The 23,501-nt window shown below is 48.1% G+C and overlaps 12 pseudogenes; all 12 read left to right on the forward strand.

Moving 5' to 3' along the window:
- The first annotated feature begins 376 nt into the window (after window positions 1-376).
- Window positions 377-495, forward strand: LOC141269224 (5S ribosomal RNA; annotated as a pseudogene).
- A 621-nt stretch (window positions 496-1,116) lies between these two features.
- Window positions 1,117-1,234, forward strand: LOC141268740 (5S ribosomal RNA; annotated as a pseudogene).
- A 943-nt stretch (window positions 1,235-2,177) lies between these two features.
- LOC141269466 (5S ribosomal RNA) lies at window positions 2,178-2,286 on the forward strand (annotated as a pseudogene).
- Window positions 2,287-2,885: 599 nt separating this feature from the next.
- Window positions 2,886-3,005, forward strand: LOC141268377 (5S ribosomal RNA; annotated as a pseudogene).
- A 3,309-nt stretch (window positions 3,006-6,314) lies between these two features.
- Window positions 6,315-6,433, forward strand: LOC141267646 (5S ribosomal RNA; annotated as a pseudogene).
- Window positions 6,434-7,050: 617 nt separating this feature from the next.
- On the forward strand, window positions 7,051-7,170 carry LOC141269612 (5S ribosomal RNA; annotated as a pseudogene).
- A 932-nt stretch (window positions 7,171-8,102) lies between these two features.
- Window positions 8,103-8,222, forward strand: LOC141269713 (5S ribosomal RNA; annotated as a pseudogene).
- A 620-nt stretch (window positions 8,223-8,842) lies between these two features.
- LOC141269744 (5S ribosomal RNA) lies at window positions 8,843-8,962 on the forward strand (annotated as a pseudogene).
- Window positions 8,963-9,905: 943 nt separating this feature from the next.
- Window positions 9,906-10,024, forward strand: LOC141267885 (5S ribosomal RNA; annotated as a pseudogene).
- Window positions 10,025-10,645: 621 nt separating this feature from the next.
- LOC141268305 (5S ribosomal RNA) lies at window positions 10,646-10,765 on the forward strand (annotated as a pseudogene).
- Window positions 10,766-12,270: 1,505 nt separating this feature from the next.
- Window positions 12,271-12,389, forward strand: LOC141269635 (5S ribosomal RNA; annotated as a pseudogene).
- A 1,502-nt stretch (window positions 12,390-13,891) lies between these two features.
- Window positions 13,892-14,011, forward strand: LOC141267937 (5S ribosomal RNA; annotated as a pseudogene).
- Window positions 14,012-23,501: the final 9,490 nt, after the last annotated feature.

The following is a 23,501-nucleotide window of genomic DNA, read 5'->3' on the forward strand; positions in this document are numbered from 1 at the left end:
CTTCCTAGGTGTGGCGCGCTGCAGACAGTCAAAGGGATTGTTCCCTTTCATTAAAAGTTAATCCCCGGCTGCAGGCTATTAGAAAGCAACTAACCGCGCTCTACTCACCCTACCCGGGTCTACCGGTGAGTCTCGCCTCTGCTCCCGGACTGTGGCATTGGCCGTGAAGCCGACGTTCCGTCGACAGCGCTGCAGCTGATCAGTGAGCTCAGCGGCTCTGAGTGGGGCCTTCTGTCTTCAAGACCTTTTAAGGAAGCCAGCAAAAAAATTGAAGAGAAGGGAAAGCACAAAAGGACCTGGTCTTGCTGAGCACTGGAAAGGGCAGCCGGCAGCCAAACTTCAAAGTAGAAAAGCAGCAAGTGAGAGGCTCATCTCTGCCTACAGCCATACCACCCTAAACACGCCCAATCTCATCTGATCTCAGAAGCTAAGCAGGCTTGGGCCTGTTTAGTACTTGTATGAGAGACCACCTGGGAATACCAGGGGCTGTGGGCTTTTGCTTTTTCCTTCCTTCCACCAGCAGGGGGCACTCTCTTCTATGACTTTTTTCCATTCCCTTTCACAAGTGCACACATTCATTCTCTTTTCTTTTTTTCATTTGCTTTCTCTCTTGCGCTATTTCATTTCTGTAAAATACCAGCATCCTTCTGATCACCGTGGGCCTCCAGCATTGTTGCTCCTTTACTTTTAATACTAGGCTCCTTTTCACCAGGACCAGCGTCTCCCGCGTGACTGGAGGCAACCACCGGTAACTCCAAGCAGAAGCCCTTGCAGGCAACATGACCCTCCCCCCTGAAGAGCAGCTCAAAGTCACTGGCAACCATCTCACCCTCTTCCTTCATTCACCCCTGGACGTCTCGCTCCGCCCCCAAGTTACGGGTCCAGCTTGCTCTTTCTGTCACATTACCGCGATGAAGGGTTTAGCCTGCAGGAGACCCTGCGCCGAGACATTTTTGAAGACACCTGATGCGGCGGGTGAATCACTGCTAAACAAACCACACCTGTTGGGATGGCACAGCCTTTGCATGGACCCTTCGGAGCCCGCCCCGTCACGGCCAGATTGCTCGCCACCAAGCGATCCTGAGAAAGGCTGGCCGGGCGATGGATCGAGCAGCATCTTCTGGCCATACCACCTTGGATACGCCCGATCTCATCTGATCTCGGAAGCAAATCAGGGTTGGGCTCAGACAGTACTTGGATGGGAGACCTCCTGGGAACACCGGGTGCTGTAGACCATTTTGATGACGTTTTGCCCTACAGCCCAGCTCGGCTAGCATGGAATAGCGCCTTGCCGGACACCAACTTTAAGTAAATTAGATGTTGGAAGCCCCATGATCTCTGAGCCAGTTGGCAGCTAATTACGCTACCTCGCCGCCTTCACGCAGGCTTGACACCGAGCTCCTTGCCACGGCTAGGAGTGCTTATTGACTCCGCAGCTCGACGTGTGGAAATGATGGCGTTAAAAGCACCCGGGGCCGTGAAGGGGCCAGGCTTTCAGCAGGTGCCCAGGGAAGGTTTTGGATGCCGGCCGCCTTGCGAGGGCCAGCAGAAGTAACATGTTTCTCTGCAAAGAAGCTTGTGTAACCAAGCCAGACGGCTGACAAAGAGCTAACCTCAGTGCAAGGAAGGCAAGGAAGGTGCGGAAGGAATTGGGGAGGGGGGGGGTGATTCCTGCTAGGGCCCTGAAATCATAAAACATTCAGGAGAGTCTGACGCATGGTGACGGAGAGGATGTTGGAGCAGATAGGGAGTGTTGTCACGTGCGAGCACGTGTGCATGCTGGCTTGTGTGTGAGAGTGCGCTTCCTAGGTGTGGCGCGCTGCAGACAGTCAAAGGGATTGTTCCCTTTCATTAAAAGTTAATCCCCGGCTGCAGGCTATTAGAAAGCAACTAACCACGCTCTACTCACCCTACCCGGGTCTACCGGTGAGTCTCGCCTCTGCTCCCGGCCTGTGGCATTGGCCGTGAAGCTGACGTTCCGTCGACAGCGCTGCAGCCAATCAGTGAACTCAGCGGCTCTGAGTGGGGCGTTGTGTCTATAAGACCTTTTAAGGAAGCCAGCAAAAAAATTGAAGAGAAGGGAAAGCACAAAAGGACCTGGTCTTGCTGAGCACTGGAAAGGGCAGCCGGCAGCCAGACGTCAAAGTAGAAAAGCAGCAAGTGAGAGGCTTGTCTCTGCCTACGGCCGCACCACCCTGAACACGCCTGATCTCGGAAGCTAAGCAGGGTCGGGCCTGGTTAGTTCTTGGATAGGAGACCGCCTGGGAATACCAGGTGCTGTAGGCTTTTGCTTTTTCCTTCCTTCCACAAGCAGGGGGCACTCTCTTCTATGCCTTTTTTCCATTCCCTTTCACAAGTGCACACATTCATTCTCTTTTCTTTTTTTCATTTGCTTTCTCTCTTGCGCTATTTCATCTCTGCAAAATACCAGCATCCTTCTGATCACCGTGGGCCTCCAGCATTGTTGCTTCTTTAATTTTAATACTAGGACCAGCGTCTCCCGCGTGGCTGGAGGCAACCACCGGTAACCCCAAGCAGAAGACCTTTACAGGCAACACGACCCTGAAGAGCAGCTCAAAGTCACTGGCAACCATCTCACCCTCTTCCTTCATTCACCCCTGGACGTCTCGCTCCGCCCCCAAGTTACGGGTCCAGCTTGCTCTTTCTGTCACATTACCGCGATGAAGGGTTTAGCCTGCAGGAGACCCTGCGCCGAGCCATTTTTGAAGACACCTGATGCGGCGGGTGAATCACTGCTAAACAAACCACACCTGTAGGGACGGCACAGCCTTTGCATGGACCCTTCGGAGCCCGCCCCGTCACGGCCAGATTGCTCGCCACCAAGCGATCCTGAGAAAGGCTGGCCGGGCGATGGATCGAGCAACGTCTACTGGCCATACCACTTTGGATACGGCCGATCTCGTCTGATCTCGGAAGCAAAGCAGGGCTGGGCTCAGACAGTACTTGGATGGGAGACCTCCTGGGAACACCGGGTGCTGTAGACCATTTTGATGACGTTTTGCCCTACTGCCCAGCTCGGCTAGCATGGAACGGCGCCTTGCCGGACACCGACCTTAAATAACTTATATGATGGAAGCCCCAAGGCCTCTGAGCCAGTTGGCAGCTAAGTACGCTACCCCGCCGCCTTCACGCAGGCCTGACACCGAGCTCCTTGCCACGGCTAGGAGTGCTTATTGACTCCGCAGCTCGACGTATGGAAATGATGGCGTTAAAAGCACCCGGGGCCGTGAAGGGGCCAGGCTTTCAGCAGGTGCCCAGGGAAGGTTTTGGATGCCGGCCGACTAGTGAGGGCCAGCAGAAGTAACATGTTTCTCTGCAAAGAAGCTTGTGTAAGCAAGCCAGACGGCTGACAAAGAGCTAACCTCAGTGCAAGGAAGGTTATCCTTATCCTCTCTTGCTGACAACTTTATCTTCCAAAAGGTAGTGGAGAAAACAAGGGGATCTGCTACTTTGGATCTAATCCTTATAAACAGGGAGGAAATGGTTGAGGAGGTAAAGGTGGCTGGAACCCTAGGAGGCAGCGATCATGCTATTATAGAATTTTGGATAACTAGAGGAGGAAGACATGTGAATACTCAAACTTCAAGGTTAGATTTTAGAAAGGCAGATTTTAAGAGACTCAGAAAGAGAATAGGAAGGATCCAATGGCTGGATGTCCTTAAGGACAAAAATGTCCAGGAAGGATGGGAAATTTTTAAAAATGAGATTCTCAAAGCACAATCGTTAACAATCCCGAAAAGGAGGAAGAATGGGAAGCATTTAAGGAAACCAGGATGGATGAACACAGAACTTAAACACATGCTAAAAAGAAAGAAAGAAATGTTTATTAAATGGAAAGAGGGAGGCATATCTAAAGAAGATTATAATGCAGTCTGCAGATCCTGTAGGGCACGTATCAGGTTAGCTAAAGCTGACAATGAATTAAGGCTTGCAAGAGATGTCAAAAGCAATAAAAAAGGATTTTGGGGGTATGTCAAAAGTAAAAGAAAAGTCAAAGATGCTATAGGATTTTTACAGGATGAAAATGGAGAAATGGGAAGAGAGGATGTTGAGAAGGCCGAACTTTTTTATTCCTATTTTGCATCTGTTTTCTCTCAGAAAGAAAATGTAACATCAACTGATATTCACTGTCCTTTTAAAGGAATAGAGGAATCCAAGTTATCTGTAAACAGAAAGATTGTGAGGGAATATTTAGCTAACATAAATGAGTTCAAGTCTCCAGGTCCAGATGAATTACACCCCAGAGTACTAAAGGAGATCGTAGAAGAAATTTTAGAACCACTCTCCATAATCTTTGAAAATTCTTGGAGAACAGGAGAAGTCCCAGAAGACTGGAGAAGAGCAAATGTTGTTCCTATCTTCAAAAAGGGGAAGAAGGTGGACCCAGTGAACTATAGGCCGGTGAGTCTGACTTCTATACCAGGAAAGATCTTTGAACAAATTATTAAACAACATGTATGTAAGTACATGGATAAGAATGAAGTGATTAACCAGAGTCAGCATGGGTTTGTAACTAACAAGTCATGTCAGACTAACTTAATTTCCTTCTAGGACAGAATCACTGACTGGGTGGATCAGGGAAATGCTGTAGATATAGTATATCTTGACTTCAGCAAAGCATTTGACAAAGTATCTCACACCATCCTTATTGAAAAAATGACCAAGTATGCAATGGACCAGGCAACTGTTAGGTGGATTCATAACTGGCTTAGTGATCGGACTCAAAGGGTGGTTGTAAATGGCTTCACATCCAGCTGGATGAATGTCTCAAGTGGGGTACCACAGGGCTCCGTCCTGGGACCTGTATTGTTCAACATCTTTATCAATGATTTAGATGAAGGAATTGAGGGTAAACTGATTAAATTTGCTGATGACACAAAGCTAGGAGGGATAGCTAATACTAGAGAAGAGAGAGAGAGGATTCAAAAAGACCTAAATAAACTGGAGCAGTGGGCAGCAACCAACAGAATGGTTTTTAACAGGGAAAAATGCAAAGTACTACATCTGGGCAATAAAAATGAAAAAAGCATATACAGAATGGGAGGAATAGAGCTAAGCAACAGTACATGTGAAAAAGACTTAGGTATACTAATAGATCATAGACTGAACATGAGTCAACAGTGTGATGCAGCAGCAAAAAAGGCAAATACAATTCTGGGATGTATTAACAGAAGCATACAGTCTAGATCACGTGAAGTCATTATCGGTCTTTACTCCTCTTTGGTCAGACCTCATCTGGAATACTGTGTACAGTTTTGGGCACCACATTTTAAAAAAGACATAGACAAACTGGAGCAAGTTCAGAGAAGAGCGACCAGAATGGTGACTGGTCTGCAAACCATGTCCTATGAGGAACAGTTGCAGAATTTGGGAATGTTTAGCTTGCAAAAAAGAAGACTGAGAGGAGACTTAAAAGCTGTCTACAAATATGTCAAGGGCTGTCACATTGTAGAAGGATCATCTTTATTCTCATTTGCACAAGGAAAGACTAGAAGCAATGGGATGAAACTAAATGGGAGGAGACACAGATTAGATATTAGAAAAAACTTTTTGACAGTTAGGGTGATTAATGAGTGGAACAGGCTGCCACGAGAGGTGGTGAGTTCCCCTTCAATGGACGTCTTCAAACAGAGGCTGGACAGACATCTGTCTGAGATGATCTAGTGAATCCTGCTTTGAGCAGGGGGATGGAACAGATGACCAAGGAGGTCAATTCCAACTCTACCATTCTATGATTCTATGATTCTATGAAGGCAAGGAAGGAATTGGGGAGGGGGGGGGTGATTCCTGCTAGGGCCCTGAAATCATAAAACAGGCAGGAGAGTCTGACGCATGGTGACGGAGAGGTTGTAGGGGCAGATAGGGGGTGTTGTCACGTGCGAGCACGTGTGCATGCTGGCTTGTGTGTGAGAGTGCGCTTCCTAGGTGTGGCGCGCTGCAGACAGTCAAAGGGATTGTTCCCTTTCATTAAAAGTTAATCCCCGGCTGCAGGCGATTAGAAAGCAACTAACCGCGCTCTACTCACCCTACCCGGGTCTACCGGTGAGTCTCGCCTCTGCTTCCGGCCTGTGGCATTGGCCGTGAAGCTGACGTTCCGTCGACAGCGCTGCAGCCGATCAGTGAGCTCAGCGGCTCTGAGTGGGGCATTGTGTCTACAAGACCTTTTAAGGAAGCCAGCAAAAAAATTGAAGAGAAGGGAAAGCACAAAAGGACCTGGTCTTGCTGAGCCGTGGAAAGGGCAGCCGGCAGCCAGACTTCAAAGTAGAAAAGCAGCAAGTGAGAGGCTTGTTTGTGCCTAAGGCCACACCACCCTTAACACGCCTGATCTCATCTGATCTTCAAAGCTAAGCAGGGTTGGGCCTGGTTAGTACTTGGATGGGAGACTGCCTGGGAATACCAGGTGCTGTAGGCTTTTGCTTTTTCTTTCCTTCCACCAGCAGGGGGTACTGTCTTCTATCCCTTTTTTCCATTCCCTTTCACAAGTACACACATTCATTCTCTTTTCTTTTTTTCATTTGCTTTCTCTCTTGCGCTAATTCATCTCTGCAAAATACCAGCATCCTTCTGATCACCGTGGGCCTCCAGCATTGTTGCTTCTTTACTTTTAATACTAGGCTCCTTTTCACCAGGACTAGCGTCTCCCGCGTGGCTGGAGGCAAACACAGGTAACCCCAAGAAGTCCTTTGCAGGCAACACGACCCTCCCCCCTGAAGAGCAGCTCAAAGTCACTGGCAACCATCTCACCCTCTTCCTTCATTCACCCCTGGACGTCTTGCTCCGCCCCCAAGCTACGGGTCCAGCTTGCTCTTTCTGTCCCATTACCGCAATGAAGGGTTTAGCCTGCAGGAGACCCTGCGCTGAGACATTTTTGAAGTCACCTGATGCGGCGGGTGAATCACTGCTAAACAAACCACACCTGTAGGGATGGCACAGCCTTTGCATGGACCCTTCGTAGCTGCCCCGTCACGGCCAGATTGCTCGCCACCAAGCGATCCTGAGAAAGGCTGGCCGGGTGATGGATCGAGCAGCGTCTACTGGCCATGCCACCTTGGTTACGCCCGATCTCATCTGATCTCGGATGCAAAGCAGGGCTGGGCTCAGACAGTACTTGGATGGGAGAACTCCTGGGAGCACCGGGTGCTGTAGACCATTTTGATGACGTTTTGCCCTACTGCCCAGCTCGGCTAGCATGGAACGGCGCCTTGCCGGACACCGACATTAAGTAACTTAGATGATGGAAGCCCCAAGGCCTCTGAGCCAGTTGGCAGCTAAGTACGCTGCCCTGCCGCCTTCACGCAGGCCTGACACCGAGCTCCTTGCCACGGCTAGGAGTGCTTATTGACTCCGCAGCTCGCCGTGTGGAAATGATGGCGTTAAAAGCACCTGGGGCCGTGAATGGGCCAGGCTTTCAGCAGGTGCCCAGGGAAGGTTTTGGATGCTGGCCGCCTAGCGAGGGCCAGCAGAAGTAACATGTTTCTCTGCAAAGAAGCCTGTGTAACCAAGCCAGACGGCTGACAAAGAGCTAACCTCAGTGCAAGGAAGGTGTGGAAGGAATTGGGGAGGGGGGGGTGATTCCTGCTAGGGCCCTGAAATCATAAAACAGGCAGGAGAGTCTGACGCATGGTGACGGAGAGGATGTAGGGGCAGATAGGGGGTGTTGTCACGTGCGAGCACGTGTGCATGCTGGATTGTGTGTGAGATAGCGCTTCCTAGGTGTGGCGCGCTGCAGACAGTCAAAGGGATTGTTCCCTTTCATTAAAAGTTAATCCCCGGCTGCAGGCTATTAGAAAGCAACTAACCGCGCTCTACTCACCCTACCCGGGTCTACCGGTGAGTCTCGCCTCTGCTCCCGGCCTGTGGCATTGGCCGTGAAGCTGACGTTCCGTCGACAGCGCTGCAGCCGATCAGTGAGCTCAGCGGCTCTGAGTGGGGCGTTGTGTCTACAAGACCTTTTAAGGAAGATAGCAAAAAAATTGAAGAGAAGAGAAAGCACAAAAGGACCTGGTCTTGCTGAGCACTGGAAAGGGCAGCCGGCAACCAGACTTCAAAGTAGAAAAACAGCAAGTGAGAGGCTTGTCTCTGCCTACGGCCACACCACCCTGAACATGCCTGATCTCGTCTGATCTCGGAAGCTAAGCAGTGTTGGAGACTGGTTAGTACTTGGAAGGAAGACCACCTGGGACTACCAGGTGCTGTAGGCTTTTGCTTTTTCTTTCCTTCCACCAGCAGGGGGCACTCTTTCTGTGCCTTTTTTCTATTCCCTTTCACAAGTGCACACATTCATTCTCTTTTCTTTTTTTCATTTGCTTTCTCTCTTGCGCTATTTCATCTCTGCAAAATACCAGCATCCTTCTGATCACCGTGGGCCTCCAGCATTGTTGCTTCTTTACTTTTAATACTAGGCTCCTTTTCACCAGGATCAGCGTCTCCCGGGAGGCTAGAGGCAACCACCGGTAACCTCAAGCAGAAGACCTTTGCAGGCAACACGACCCTCCCCCCTGAAGAGCAGCTCAAAGTCCCTGGCAACCATCTCACCCTCTTCCTTCATTCACCCCTGGACGTCTCGCTCCGCCCCCAAGTTACGGGTCCAGCATGCTCTTTCTGTCACATTACCGCGATGAAGGGTTTAGCCTGCAGGAGACCCTGCGCCGAGACATTTTTGAAGACACCTGATGCGGCGGGTGAATCACTGCTAAACAAACCACACCTGTAGGGACGGCACAGCCTTTGCATGGACCCTTCGGAGCCCGCCCCGTCACAGCCAGATTGCTCGCCACCAAGCGATCCTGAGAAAGGCTGGCCGGGCGATGGATCGAGCAGCGTCTACTGGCCATACCACCTTGGATACGCCCGATCTCGTCTGATCTCGAAATCAAAGCAGTGCAGGATTCGGACAGTACTTGGATGGGAGACCTCCTGGGAACACCGGGTGCTGTAGACCATTTTGATGACGTTTTGCCCTACTGCCCAGCTCTGCTAGCATGGAACGGCGCCTTGCCGGACACCGACCTTAAGTAACTTAGATGATGGAAGCCCCAAGGCCTCTGAGCCAGTTGGCAGCTAAGTACGCTACCCTGCCGCCTTCACGCAGGCCTGACACCGAGCTCCTTGCCACGGCTAGGAGTGCTTATTGACTCCGCAGCTCGACGTGTGGAAATGATGGCGTTAAAAGCACCTGGGGCCGTGAAGGGGCCAGGCTTTCAGCAGGTGCCCAGGGAAGGTTTTGGATGCCGGCCGCCTAGCGAGGGCCAGCAGAAGTAACATGTTTCTCTGCAAAGAAGCTTGTGTAACCAAGCCAGACGGCTGACAAAGAGCTAACCTCAGTGCAAGGAAGGCAAGGAAGGTGTGGAAGGAATTGGGGAGGGGGGGGGGTGATTCCTGCTAGGGCCCTGAAATCATAAAACAGGCAGGAGAGTCTGACGCATGGTGACGGGGAGGATGTTGGGGCAGATAGGGGGTGTTGTCACGTGCGAGCACGTGTGCATGCTGGCTTGTGTGTGAGAGTGCGCTTCCTAGGTGTGGCGCGCTGCAGACAGTCAAAGGGATTGTTCCCTTTCATTAAAAGTTAATCCCCTGCTGCAGGCTATTAGAAAGCAACTAACCGCGCTCTACTCACCCTACCCGGGTCTACCGGTGAGTCTCGCCTCTGCTCCCGGCCTGAGGCATTGGCCGTGAAGCTGACGTTCCGTCGACAGCGCTGCAGCCAATCAGTGAACTCAGCGGCTCTGAGTGGGGCGTTGTGTCTACAAGACCTTTTAAGGAAGCCAGCAAAAAAATTGAAGAGAAGGGAAAGCACAAAAGGACCTGGTCTTGCTGAGCACTGGAAAGGGCAGCCGGCAGCCAGACGTCAAAGTAGAAAAGCAGCAAGTGAGAAGCATGTCTGTGCCTACGGCCACAGCACCCTGAATGTGCCTGATCTTGCCTGAACTTGGAAGCTAAGCAGGGTTGGGCCTGGTTAGTACTTGGATGGGAGACTGCCTGGGAATACCAGGTGCTGTAGGCTTTTGCTTTTTCCTTCCTTCCACCAGCAGGGGGCACTCTCTTCTATGCCTTTTTTCCATTCCCTTTCACAAGTGCACACATTCATTCTCTTTTCTTTTTTTCATTTGCTTTCTCTCTTGCGCTATTTCATCTCTGCAAAATACCAGCATCCTTCTGATCAACGTGGGCCTCCAGCATTGTTGCTTCTTTACTTTTAATACTAGGCTCCTTTTCACCAGGACCAGCGTCTCCCGCGTGGCTGGAGGCAATCACAGGTAACCCCAAGCAGAAGACCTTTGCAGGCAACATGACCCTCAACCCTGAAGAGCAGCTCAAAGTCACTGGCAACCATCTCACCCTCTTCCTTCATTCACCCCTTGACGTATCGCTCCACCCCCACGTTACGGGTCCAGCATGCTCTTTCTGTCACATTCCCGCGATGAAGGGTTTAGCCTGCAGGAGACCCTGCGCCGAGACATTTTTCAAGACACCTGATGCGGCGGGTGAATCACTGCTAAACAAACCACCCCTGTAGGGACGGCACAGCCTTTGCATGGACCCTTCGGAGCCCACCCCGTCACGGCCAGATTGCTCGCCACCAAGCGATCCTGAGAAAGGCTGGCCGGGCGATGGATCGAGCAGCGTCTACTGGCCATATCACCTTGGATACGCCCGATCTCGTCTGATCTTGGAAGCAAAGCAGGGCTGGGCTTGGACAGTACTTCATTGGGAGACCTCCTGGGAACACCGGGTGCTGTAGACCATTTTGATGATGTTTTGCCCTACTGCCCAGCTTGGCTAGCATGGAACGGCGCCTTGCCGGACACCGACCTTAAGTAACTTAGATGATGGAAGCCCCAAGGCCTCTGAGCCAGTTGGCAGCTAAGTATGCTACCCTGCCGCCTTCACGCAGGGCTGACACTGAGCTCGTTGCCACGGCTAGGAGTGCTTATTGACTCCGCAGCTCGCAGTGTGGAAATGATGGCATTAAAAGCGCCCGGGGCTGTGAAGGGGCCAGGCTTTCAGCAGGTGCCAAGGTTAGGTTTTCGATGCCGGCCGCCTAGCGAGGGCCTGCAGAAGTAACATGTTTCTCTGCAAGGAAGCTTGTGTAACCAAGTCAGACGGCTGACAAAGAGCTAACCTCAGTGCAAGGAAGGAAAGGAAGGTGCAGAAGGAATTGGGGAGGGGGGGTGATTCCTGCTAGGGCCCTGAAATCATAAAACAGGCAGGAGAGTCTGACGCATTGGTGACGGAGAGGTTGTAGGGGCAGATTGGGGGTGTTGTCACGTGCGAGCACGTGTGCATGCTGGCTTGTGTGTGAGAGTGCGCTTCCTAGGTGTGGCGCGCTGCAGACAGTCAAAGGGATTGTTCCCTTTCATTAAAAGTTAATCCCCGGCTGCAGGCTATTAGAAAGCAACTAACCGCGCTCTACTCAACCTACCCGGGTCTACCGGTGAGTCTCGCCTCTGCTACCGGCCTGTGGCATTGGCCGTGAAGCTGACGTTCCGTCGAGAGCGCTGCAGCCGATCAGTGAGCTCAGCGGCTCTGAGTGGGGCGTTCTATCTACAAGACCTTTTAAGGAAGCCAGCAAAAAAATTGGTTAGTACTTGGATGGGAGACCGCCTGGGAATACCAGGTGCTGTAGGCTTTTGCTTTTTCTTTCCTTCCACCAGCAGGGGGCACTCTCTTCTATGCCTTTTTTCCATTCCCTTTCACAAGTGCACACATTCATTCTCTTTTCTTTTTTTCATTTGCTTTCTCTCTTACGCTATTTCATCTCTGCAAAATACCAGCATCCTTCTGATCACCGTGGGCCTCCAGCATTGTTGCTTCTTTACTTTTAATACTAGGCTCCTTTTCACCAGGACCAGCATCTCCCGCGTGGCTGGAGGCAACCACCGGTAACCCCAAGCAGAAGGCCTTTGCAGGCAACACGACCCTCCCCCCTGAAGAGCAGCTCAAAGTCACTGGCAACCATTCACTCTCTTCCATCATTCACCCCTGGACGTCTCGCTCCGCCCCCACGTTACGGGTCCAGCTTGCTCTTTCTGTCACATTACCGCGATGAAGGGTTTAGCCTGCAGGAGACCCTGCGCCGAGACATTTTTGAAGACACCTGATGCAGCGGGTGAATCACTGCTAAACAAACCACACCTGTAGGGACGGCACAGCCTTTGCATGGACCCTTCGGAGCCCGCCCCGTCACGGCCAGATTGCTCGCCACCAAGCGATCCTGAGAAAGGCTGGCCGGGCGATGGATCGAGCAGCGTCTACTGGCCATACCACCATGGATACGCCCGATCTCATCTGATCTCGAAAGCAAAGCAGGGCTGGCTTGGACAGTACTTGGATTGGAGACTTCCTGGGAACACCGGGTGCTGTAGACCATTTTGATGACGTTTTGCCCTACAGCCCAGCTCGGCTAGCATGGAACGGCGCCTTGCCGGACACCAACCTTAAGTAACTTAGATGATGGAAGCCCCAAGGTCTCTGAGCCAGTTGGCAGCTAAGTACGCTACCCCGCCGCCTTCACGCAGGCTTGACACCGAGCTCCTTGCCACGGCTAGGAGTGCTTATTGACTCCGGTGCTCGCCGTGTGGAAATGATGGCGTTAAAAGCACCCGAGGCCGTGAAGGGGCCAGGCTTTCAGCAGGTGCCCAGGGAAGGTTTTGGATGCCGGCCGCCTAGCGAGGGCCAGCAGAAGTAACATGTTTCTCTGCAAAGAAGCTTGTGTAACCAAGCCAGACGGCTGACAAAGAGCTAACGTCAGTGCAAGGAAGGCAAGGAAGGTGCGGAAGGAATTGGGGAGGGGGGGGGTGATTATTGCTAGGGCCCTGAAATCATAAAACAGGCAGGAGAGTCTGACGCATGGTGATGGAGAGGATGTAGGGGCAGATAGGGGGTGTTGTCACGTGCGAGCACGTGTGCATGCTGGCTTGTGTGTGAGAGTGCGCTTCCTAGGTGTGGCGCACTGCAGACAGTCAAAGAAATTGTTCGCTTTCATTAAAAGTTAATCCCCGGCTGCAGGCTATTAGAAAGCAACTAACCGCGCTCTACTCACCCTACCCGGGTCTACTGGTGAGTCTCGCCTCTGCTCTCGGCCTGTGGCATTGGCCGTGAAGCAGAAGTTCCGTCGACAGCGCTGCAGCCGATCAGTGAGCTCAGCGGCTCTGAGTGGCGCGTTGTGTCTACAAGACCTTTTAAGGAAGCCAGCAAAAAAATTGGTTAGTACTTGGATGGGAGACCGCCTGGGAATACCAGGTGCTGTAGGCTTTTGCTTTTTCTTTCCTTCCACCAGCAGGGGGCACTCTCTTCTATGCCTTTTTTCCATTCCCTTTCACAAGTGCACACATTCATTCTCTTTATTTTATTTGCTTTCTCTCTTGCGCTATTTCATCTCTGCAAAATACCAGCATCCTTCTGATCACCGTGGGCCTCCAGCATTGTTGCTTCTTTACTTTTAATACTAGGCTCCTTTTCACCAGGACCAGTGTGTCCCGCGTGGCTGGAGGCAACCACCGGTAACCCGAAGCAGAAGACCTTTGCAGGCAACACGACCCTCCCCCCTGAAGAGCAGCTCAAAGTCACTGGCAACAATCTCACCCTCTTCCTTCATTCACCCCTGGACGTCTCGCTCCGCCCCCAAGTTACGGGTCCAGCTTGCTCTTTCTGTCACATTACCGCGATGAAGGGTTTAGCCTGCAGGAGACCCTGCGCCGAGACATTTTTGAAGACACCTGATGCGGCGGGTGAATCACTGCTAAACAAACCACACCTGTAGGGACGGCACAGCCTTTGCATGGACCCTTCGGAGCCCGCCCCGTCACGGCCAGATTGCTCGCCACCAAGCGATCCTGAGAAAGGCTGGCCGGGCGATGGATCAAGCAGCGTCTACTGGCCATACCACCTTGGATACGCCCGATCTCGTCTGATCTCGAAAGCAAAGCAGGGCTGGGCTCGGACAGTACTTGGATGGGAGACGTCCTGGGAACACCAGGTGCTGTAGACCATTTTGATGACGTTTTGCCCTACTGCACAGCTCGGCTAGCATGGAACGGCGCCTTGCCAGACACCGACCTTAAGTAACTTAGATGATGGAAGCCCCAAGGCCTCTGAGCCAGTTGGCAGCTAAGTACGTTACCCCGCCACCTTCACGCAGGACTGACACCGAGCTCCTTGCCACGGCTAGGAGTGCTTATTAACTCCGCAGTTCGCCGTGTGGAAATGATGGCGTTAAAAGCACCCGGGGCCGTGAAGGGGCCAGGCTTTCAGCACGTGCCCAGGGAAGGATTTGGATGCCGGCCGCCTAGCAAGGGCCAGCAGAAGTAACATGTTTCTCTGCAAAGAAGCTTGTGTAACCAAGCCAGACGGCTGACAAAGAGCTAACCTCAGTGCAAGGAAGGCAAGGAAGGAATTGGGGAGGGGGGGGTGATTCCTGCTAGGGCCCTGAAATCATAAAACAGGCAGGAGATTCTGACGCATGGTGACGAAGAGGTTGTAGGGGCAGATAGGGGGTGTTGTCACGTGCGAGCACGTGTGCATGCTGGCTTGTGTGTGAGAGTGCACTTCCTAGGTGTGGCGCGCTGCAGACAGTCAAAGGGAATGTTCCCTTTCATTAAAAGTTAATCCCCGGCTGGAGGCTATTAGAAAGCAACTAACCACGCTCTGCTCACCCTACCCGGGTCTACCGGTGAGTCTCGCCTCTGCTCCCGGCCTGTGGTATTGGCCGTGAAGCTGACGTTCCGTCGAGAGCGCTGCACCCGATCAGTGAGCTCAGCGGCTCTGAGTGGGGCGTTGTGTCTAGAGATGAGCGTTGTTCTACTCAAACTGTTCGCCAATCTCAAATTAGAGCTGTTTTGGGCGGTGTTCGAGCCGTTCGGCGAACACGAACAATTTGAGAAAAATTCGGCTGTTCGAGGTTATGTTCGATAACTGTTCGTGCACCAAAATCATAACTGGATTTTTTCTCAGTAATGATGAAAATTAATGTTAATACGCAGTTTGAGTGTAAAGCGGGGTGGGGGGAGGGGCAGGGGATGGATCTCTGCAGGAACAATGAAGATCTCCATTTTTTTTTCTCTTTCCCGCATTTGCAGTGGGGAGGTGCAATCTGTCAGCCTATCAGCAGCGCACACACGGAGCGAAGTGCTTTTTTTCACACAAGCAAGAGCATGTGTCATTGGCAGTGTATGTCACATGTCCTTGCCCTATAAGACCAAGCCATTTTCCCCGTCGCCACCATTTTCTCACTGCTGCAGCTGCGTGTTAGACGGCACCGCTGTTGCTGTGTGCGCTATACCTTGTTAATTTCAAGCCAATTTTCGCACAAATCTACAGATAGCTTGGGAGTAGGGAATAGTTGTGATTGCAGTCCTTTTAAGGACTAGGTTACAGCATTTCCTACGACTTTTATCAGGCAGGTCTGTGCTCTTAAATAGATAGATTGTGGGAGTAAAGACTAATTGTAATTGGAGTCCTTTTCAGGACTAGGTTACATCAGTTCCTATCAGTTTTTGCCAGGCAGGTCTGTGCCAGTGCTGTGCAAGTTTTTTTCACAGCATTTGGCTGAATCTAGCAAAGCTAATCCTTTTTGGACTATTGCAGAGTGTGTTAGTCAGTGGAGTAGCCTATCTGTGATGCAGATATACCACCTGTGTATAGAATACCAATTTTTTTACTGCACCTAGTGAAGTAAAATCTTTTGGGCATAGCATCATTCTATTAGTCCATCTATACTGACCTCCATCAGGTTGCAAATTGAATATAATTTTTTTCTGCATCTAGCTCTGAAAAAATATTGGGGTTCTAGCTGTGTGTGGGACTTGTTCTATTAATCCATCTATACAGACCTCCATCAGGTTGCAAACTGAATATATTTTTTTCTGCATCTACCTCTGAAAAAATATTGGGCTTCTAGCTGTGTGTGGGACTTGTTCTATTAATCCATCTATACAGACCTCCATCAGGTTGCAAACTGAATATATTTTTTTCTGCATTTACCTCTGAAAAAATATTGGGCTTCTAGCTGTGTGTGGGACTTGTTGTATTAGTCCATCTATACTGACCTCCAACGGGTTGCAAACTGAATATATTTTTTTCTGCATCTACCTCTGAAAAAATATTGGGCTTCTAGCTGTGTGTGGGACTTGTTCTATTAATCCATCTATACAGACCTCCATCAGGTTGCAAACTGAATATATTTTTTTCTGCATCTACCTCTGAAAAAATATTGGGCTTCTAGCTGTGTGTGGGACTTGTTCTATTAATCCATCTATACAGACCTCCATCAGGTTGCAAACTGAATATATTTTTTTCTGCATCTACCTCTGAAAAAATATTGGGCTTCTAGCTGTGTGTGGGACTTGTTCTATTAATCCATCTATACAGACCTCCATCAGGTTGCAAACTGAATATAATTTTTTTCTGCATCTACCTCTGAAAAAATATTTGGGCATCTAGCTGTGTGTGGGACTTGTTCTATTAGTCCATCTATACTGACCTCCATAAGGTTGCAAACTGAATATAATTTTTTTCTGCATCTACCTCTGAAAAAATATTTGGCCTTCTAGCTGTGTGTGGGACTTGATCTATTAGTCCATCTATACTGACCTCCATCAGGTTGCAAATTGAATATAATATTTTTCTGCATCTAGCTCTGAAAAAATGTTTGGGCTTCTAGCAGTGTGTGGGACTTGTTCTATTAGTCCATCTATACTGACCTCCATCAGGTTGCAAACTGAATATAATTTTTTTCTGCATATACCTCTGAAAAAATATTTGGGCTTCTAGCTGTGTGTGGGGCTTGTTCTATTAGTCCATCTATACTGACCTCCATAAGGTTGCAAACTGAATATAATTTTTTTCTGCATCTACCTCTGAAAAAATATTTGGCCTTCTAGCTGTGTGTGGGACTTGTTCTATTAGTCCATCTATACTGACCTCCATCAGGTTGCAAATTGAATATAATATTTTTCTGCATCTAGCTCTGAAAAACTGTTTGGCCTTCTAGCAGTGTGTGGGACTTGTTCTATTAGTCCATCTATACTGACCTCCATCAGGTTGCAAACTGAATATATTTTTTTCTGCATCTACCTCTGAAAAAATATTGGGCTTCTAGCTGTGTGTGGGACTTGTTCTATTAATCCGTCTATACAGACCTCCATCAGGTTGCAAATTGAATATAATATTTTTCTGCATCTAGCTCTGAAAAAATGTTTGGCCTTCTAGCAGTGTGTGGTACTTGTTCTATTAGTCCATCTATACCGACCTCCATCAGGTTGCAAACTGAATATAATTTTTTTCTGCATCTACCTCTGAAAAAATATTTGGGCTTCTAGCTGTGTGTGGGACTTGTTCTATTAGTCCATCTATACTGACCTCCATAAGGTTGCAAACTGAATATAATTTTTTTCTGCATCTACCTCTGAAAAAATATTTGGCCTTCTAGCTGTGTGTGGGACTTGTTCTATTAGTCCATCTATACTGACCTCCATCAGGTTGCAAATTGAATATAATATTTTTCTGCATCTAGGTCTGAAAAAATGTTTGGCCTTCTAGCAGTGTGTGGGACTTGTTCTATTAGTCCATCTATACTGACCTCCATCAGGTTGCAAACTGAATATATTTTTTTCTGCATCTACCTCTGAAAAAATATTGGGCTTCTAGCTGTGTGTGGGACTTGTTCTATTAATCCATCTATACAGACCTCCATCAGGTTGCAAACTGAATATATTTTTTTCTGCATCTACCTCTGAAAAAATATTGGGCTTCTAGCTGTGTGTGGGACTTGTTCTATTAATCCATCTATACAGACCTCCATCAGGTTGCAAACTGAATTTAATTTTTTTCTGCATCTACCTCTGAAAAAATATTTGGGCTTCTAGCTGTGTGTGGGACTTGTTCTATTAGTCCATCTATACTGACCTCCATAAGGTTGCAAACTGAATATAATTTTTTTCTGCATCTACCTCTGAAAAAATATTTGGCCTTCTAGCTGTGTGTGTGACTTGTTCTATTAGTCCATCTATACTGACCTCCATCAGGTTGCAAATTGAATATAATATATTTCTGCATCTAGCTCTGAAAAAATGTTTGGCCTTCTAGCAGTGTGTGGGACTTGTTCTATTAGTCCATCAATACTGACCTCCATCAGGTTGCAAACTGAATATATTTTTTTCTGCATCTACCTCTGAAAAAATATTGGGCTTCTAGCTGTGTGTGGGACTTGTTCTATTAATCCATCTATACAGACCTCCATCAGGTTGCAAACTGAATATATTTTCTTCTGCATCTACCTCTGAAAAAATATTGGGCTTCTAGCTGTGTGTGGGACTTGTTCTATTAATCCATCTATACAGACCTCCATCAGGTTGCAAACTGAATATATTTTTTTCTGCATCTACCTCTGAAAAAATATTGGGCTTCTAGCTGTGTGTGGGACTTGTTCTATTAATCCATCTATACAGACCTCCATCAGGTTGCAAACTGAATATAATTTTTTTCTGCATATACCTCTGAAAAAATATTTGGGCTTCTAGCTGTGTGTGGGACTTGTTCTATTAGTCCATCTATACTGACCTCCATAAGGTTGCAAACTGAATATAATTTTTTTCTGCATCTAGCACTGAAAAAATATTTGGCCTTCTAGCAGTGTGTGGGACTTGTTCTATTAGTCATCTATACTGACCTCCATCAGGTTGCAAATTCAAAATAATTTTTTGTCTGCATCTACCTCTGAAAAAATATTTGGCCTTCTAGCAGTGTGTGGGACTTGTTCTATTAGTCCATCTATACTGACCTCCATCAGGTTGCAAATTGAATATAATATTTTTCTGCATATAGCTCTGAAAAAATGTTTGGCTTTCTAGCAGTGTGTGGGACTTGTTATATTAATCCATCTATACTGACCTCCATCAGGTTGCAAACTGAATATAATTTTTTTCTGCATCTACCTCTGAAAAAATATTTGGGCTTCTAGCTGTGTGTGGGACTTGTTCTATTAGTCCATCTATACTGACCTCCATAAAGTTGCAAACTGAATATAATTTTTTTCTGCATCTACCTCTGAAAAAATATTTGGCCTTCTAGCTGTGTGTGGGACTTGTTCTATTAGTCCATCTATACTGACCTCCATCAGGTTGCAAATTGAATATGATATTTTTCTGCATCTAGCTCTGAAAAAATGTTTAGCCTTCTAGAAGTGTGTGGGACTTGTTCTATTAGTCCATCTATACTGACCTCCATCAGGTTGCAAACTGAATATAGTTTTTTCTGCATCTACCTCTGAAAAAATATTGGGCTTCTAGCTGTGTGTGGGACTTGTTCTATTAATCCATCTATACAGACCTCAATCAGGTTGCAAACTGAATATATTTTTTTCTGCATCTACCTCTGAAAAAATATTGGGCTTCTAGCTGTGTGTGGGACTTGTTCTATTAATCCATCTATACAGACCTCCATCAGGTTGCAAACTGAATATATTTTTTTCTGCATCTACCTCTGAAAAATTATTGGGCTTCTAGCTGTGTGTGGGACTTGTTCTATTAATCCATTTATACAGACCTCCATCAGGTTGCAAACTGAATATAATTTTTTTCTGCATCTACCTCTGAAAAAATATTGGGCTTCTAGCTGTGTGTGGGACTTGTTCTATTAGTCCATTTATACTGACCTCCATAAGGTTGCAAACTGAATATAATTTTTTTCTGCATCTAGCACTGAAAAAATATTTGGCCTTCTAGCAGTGTGTGGGACTTGTTCTATTCGTCATCTATACTGACCTCCATCAGGTTGCAAATTCAAAATAATTTTTTGTCTGCATCTACCTCTGAAAAAATATTTGGCCTTCTAGCAGTGTGTGGGACTTGTTCTATTAGTCCATCTATACTGTCCTCCATCAGGTTGCAAACTGAATATAATTTTTTTCTGCATCTAACTCTGAAAAAATATTTGGCCTTCTAGCAGTGTGTGGGTCTCATTGTATTAGGCCATCTATACCAAGCTCCACCAGCTTTTCAATTAATAATAATTTTTCGCTGCATCTAGCCCTGAAAATAATTTTTCTTCCCAATAGTGGTAGCAATAGAAATATGGGGCGCGCTCCTGGCTTACAAAAATATACGCTTCATAACAAAAAACACCAGCTTAGCGCACTGCATTAATAAGATGGCATCATTGTCTCTCCCAGTGCTAGGCCTACTACCCAGGCTAGCATTCCTGTGCCTAAAACACAATGTATGGGTCCGCGCTAGCCACTATGCTGAGTGGTCTAAAGCTGCTGCTAACGCTTTATAACAATTCAGTTGGCAGATTTTCACAGAGCTCTTCCACAATGCCCACCCATCGGGACAACAGTTGCCCACCTTCCCTATGGGATCTAGTGGCGAATAGTTGATGCCATTAATCAGAGCGTCAGTTGCCCCGTCGACGTGGCAAGCATACGGTAAGGCATGGGAAGAGTGGACACGACTAGTAGCAGGCAGACGGGTTGACCAATGTGAGGGGCATATCAGGGGCGTCAGCGCAGCGGTGTCTGACCGGAGTAGCATTTCACTTCCAACTACTGAATTGGGGAGATGTGACAAAGATTCATCATCAGACAATCCATAAAAGGGTGGAAAAGGGGTCAGCCAAGTCAGGAGTGTAGACGTCCCGTCCCGTGTCACTAAAACTGATTTCTCACATCATATCCCTAACACCATTAACATGACACTCACAATTTGAAGCAACACTACTGTCTACTGCATTTGTGATCGCCTTCTTCGGGGCGCTATGCATAAGCGAATTAGTCCCTCAATCCAAAATTAGCACCAGTGGAGGCTTATTACACCAGGACGTAGTCATAGGCAATAATGCAATACGTCTACGCATACACAAATCGAAAATGGTTCCAGCGGGCAGGGGCACTTGGGTACTTCTACAACCCACAAACGGTACACTGAGTCGGGTAACAATAGTAAAACCACATCTAACCATCAGATCACAAAGTAATTTGTTCCTATAACACATTGATGGGACGCCATTATCAAGATACCAGTTCCAAGCTATATTTAATAAATGCATAACATCGGCAGGGAACCACCCCAAAGATTACGGGACACACTCATTCCGCATAGGCGCGGCCACAGAAGCAGCAAGAGCAGGACTGTCAGAAACGGAAGTTCAGAGGATAGAGAGATGGTGATCCACGTGTTTGGCAAGATACATAAGACCGGACTTGTTATCCTAACGTGGTTTGTTTCTTTTACAGGTGACGCTAAGCCAACAGTGTGGGTGATAGGCCACTCGTATATATATTGGGCAGATTAAAGGGCGAAAGTCCGCCCAGGCGGGAGGAAATTAGAGTTTCATAACACATATTTCAACTGGAGAGGTATTAGAGGCCTGCTATGGCCACAGGTACTAATGGAGGTAATCAAGGTAGGGAGAGAGGCAAGATGTCTGGTCATCTTAGTTATACAGGCCGGGGGAAACAACCTAGGTCATCACAAGAGCGCATAACTAATGGCAATAATGAAACTAGACACTGAGCGCTTCAGAGAATTTTTCACAAAACTAGCTATAGTATGGTCAGAGATTGTGCCGATAGCGGTATGGCAAGGTGCGCGAGACATCACGGCCATCGAACGGACAAGGCGGGTAATAAATATTCGGATGGCAAAATTTAGAAGAGACAGAGGCGGTGTAGTGGTACGACACCGACAACTGGAAGGAGATAAAGCAGGCCTCATACGGCCCGACGGTGTTCACTTAATGGATATTGGACTGGACATATTCCTGTCAGGACTCCAGGACGGAGTGGAACAAGCGTTAAGAGTGATGGGTGGGGTTCAGAGTCCTGCATACGAGTACGCAGGATCCTCCGTGGCCTGGAAATAGAAAGGACATGTTGGAGAGTTACACTTGTTGGCCAAGTTGCCGGAGTGGAGACCCAGGGCATGCTGCAACAAGCTGAATTATTTTAGAAATAAAATGTCTTTCTAATGGAATGAGTATAAAGAGTTAATAAAGCTGTGACCGATCCTCACCCATCCAGTTGTAAGAGTTACATTATTGTATTGTCAAGGAAAGGGGGGCGGTAGGGGGGCTGAGCGTCAGGGTTTGGTTGGGGGTCCCCACAGTCTGCCTAGGCTAGATGCATTTAAAAATTCTTATTAGATACACAGGCGGTGCAGCTTGCTTCGCAGCTGGGCTACTACGCCCAAAGTATTGCCTAGGCTAGATGTAGTTAAAAATTCTACGCTGACTAGCAGACACTGAAGATTTGGAGCAGACCTCTGAGTAAACAGCTCTTCAGACTCAATCATCTGTGTTACCCCAAGCCATAGTGTATGTAGTTTCTTACAGTTAAAAGGGGGGGGGGAGCGACCCAACCCACCTGGAATTGACGATGCCAACGTCACGTAAGACACAGCAAGGGGACTCCAAAAAGAGTTTCCATTTTTTCCCAAAATTGTGGCACAGACACCACTTAACCCTAGAACGCATACCTGGGGCCTCGCAGTCCCGCCCTGTTAATTGTTTTCTATTTTCTGCAAGATTACTTTAGTTAGAATTTTGAAACTCTAGGTATTCTTCATGTATATAGTTGTTTGTCATTTGAGTTTGAGTTATTCAATGTTATTTGCACACGGGCCTAAAAGGCCCCAGGTATATGAAAGTGTAGATTTTTATGGTCATGCGTTCTAGGGTTAAGTGGCATCAATTGCCCCACAGTTGCTTAAAACGGTTGGTGAGGTGATATTACCAAATCCTCAAGCTTTTAGCCTCCCAAGGATAACACAGGATTAGAAAAGTCCTTGCGAATCCATGATTTGTTCATCTTTATGAACGTGAGTCTGTCTACATTCTCAGTGGACAGCCGCGTGCGCTTATCTGTCAGCACACCATCAGCAGCGCTGAACACACGTTCAGAGAGAACACTGGCTGCAGGGCATGACAAGATCTCCAAGGCGTGAGTGGCGAGCTCCAGCCATTTTTCCAGATTGGAATACCAAAATGAGCAAGGGTCAGTGACACAGTCATGGCTTCGATGTTCACTTGGAGATACTCCTGCACCATCCTCTCTAGGCATTGACTATGTGTCAGACTTCTTGTCTCCTGTGGCCTTGCAAAGGATGGTCTAAAAAAGTGGTGAAACGATTTCACAAAATTGCTGTTACCAGCAGATACTGTGTTACTGTTACGGTTTGAGTGATGAAGACTCGACAGTCCCGCGGTTGGCAAGTTAGAACTGTGAGATTCACTTCGTGCACCACTGGTGTTTTGTGGAAAAGCACATGTAAGATTCTGCAACAGCATCTGCAGATACTCCTGCATGCGTCAATCCCTTTTTATGGCAGGAATTATTTCGGCAAATTTACTTTTGTACCGGGGATCTAAGAGTGTGGCAACCCAGTAGTCGAGATTACTTCGAATTCTGCAATCTGAGGGTCATGTTGCAGGTAGTGCAGCAAGAAGGCACTCATGTGTCTTGCGCATCCAGGAGGACCAAGTCCTTG

The sequence above is a fragment of the Phyllobates terribilis genome, unplaced genomic scaffold (assembly GCF_046119375.1).
Source record: "Phyllobates terribilis strain yellow unplaced genomic scaffold, ASM4611937v1 Scaffold_4__5_contigs__length_816908805, whole genome shotgun sequence".
In the NCBI taxonomy this organism is placed as follows: Eukaryota; Metazoa; Chordata; class Amphibia; order Anura; family Dendrobatidae; genus Phyllobates; species Phyllobates terribilis.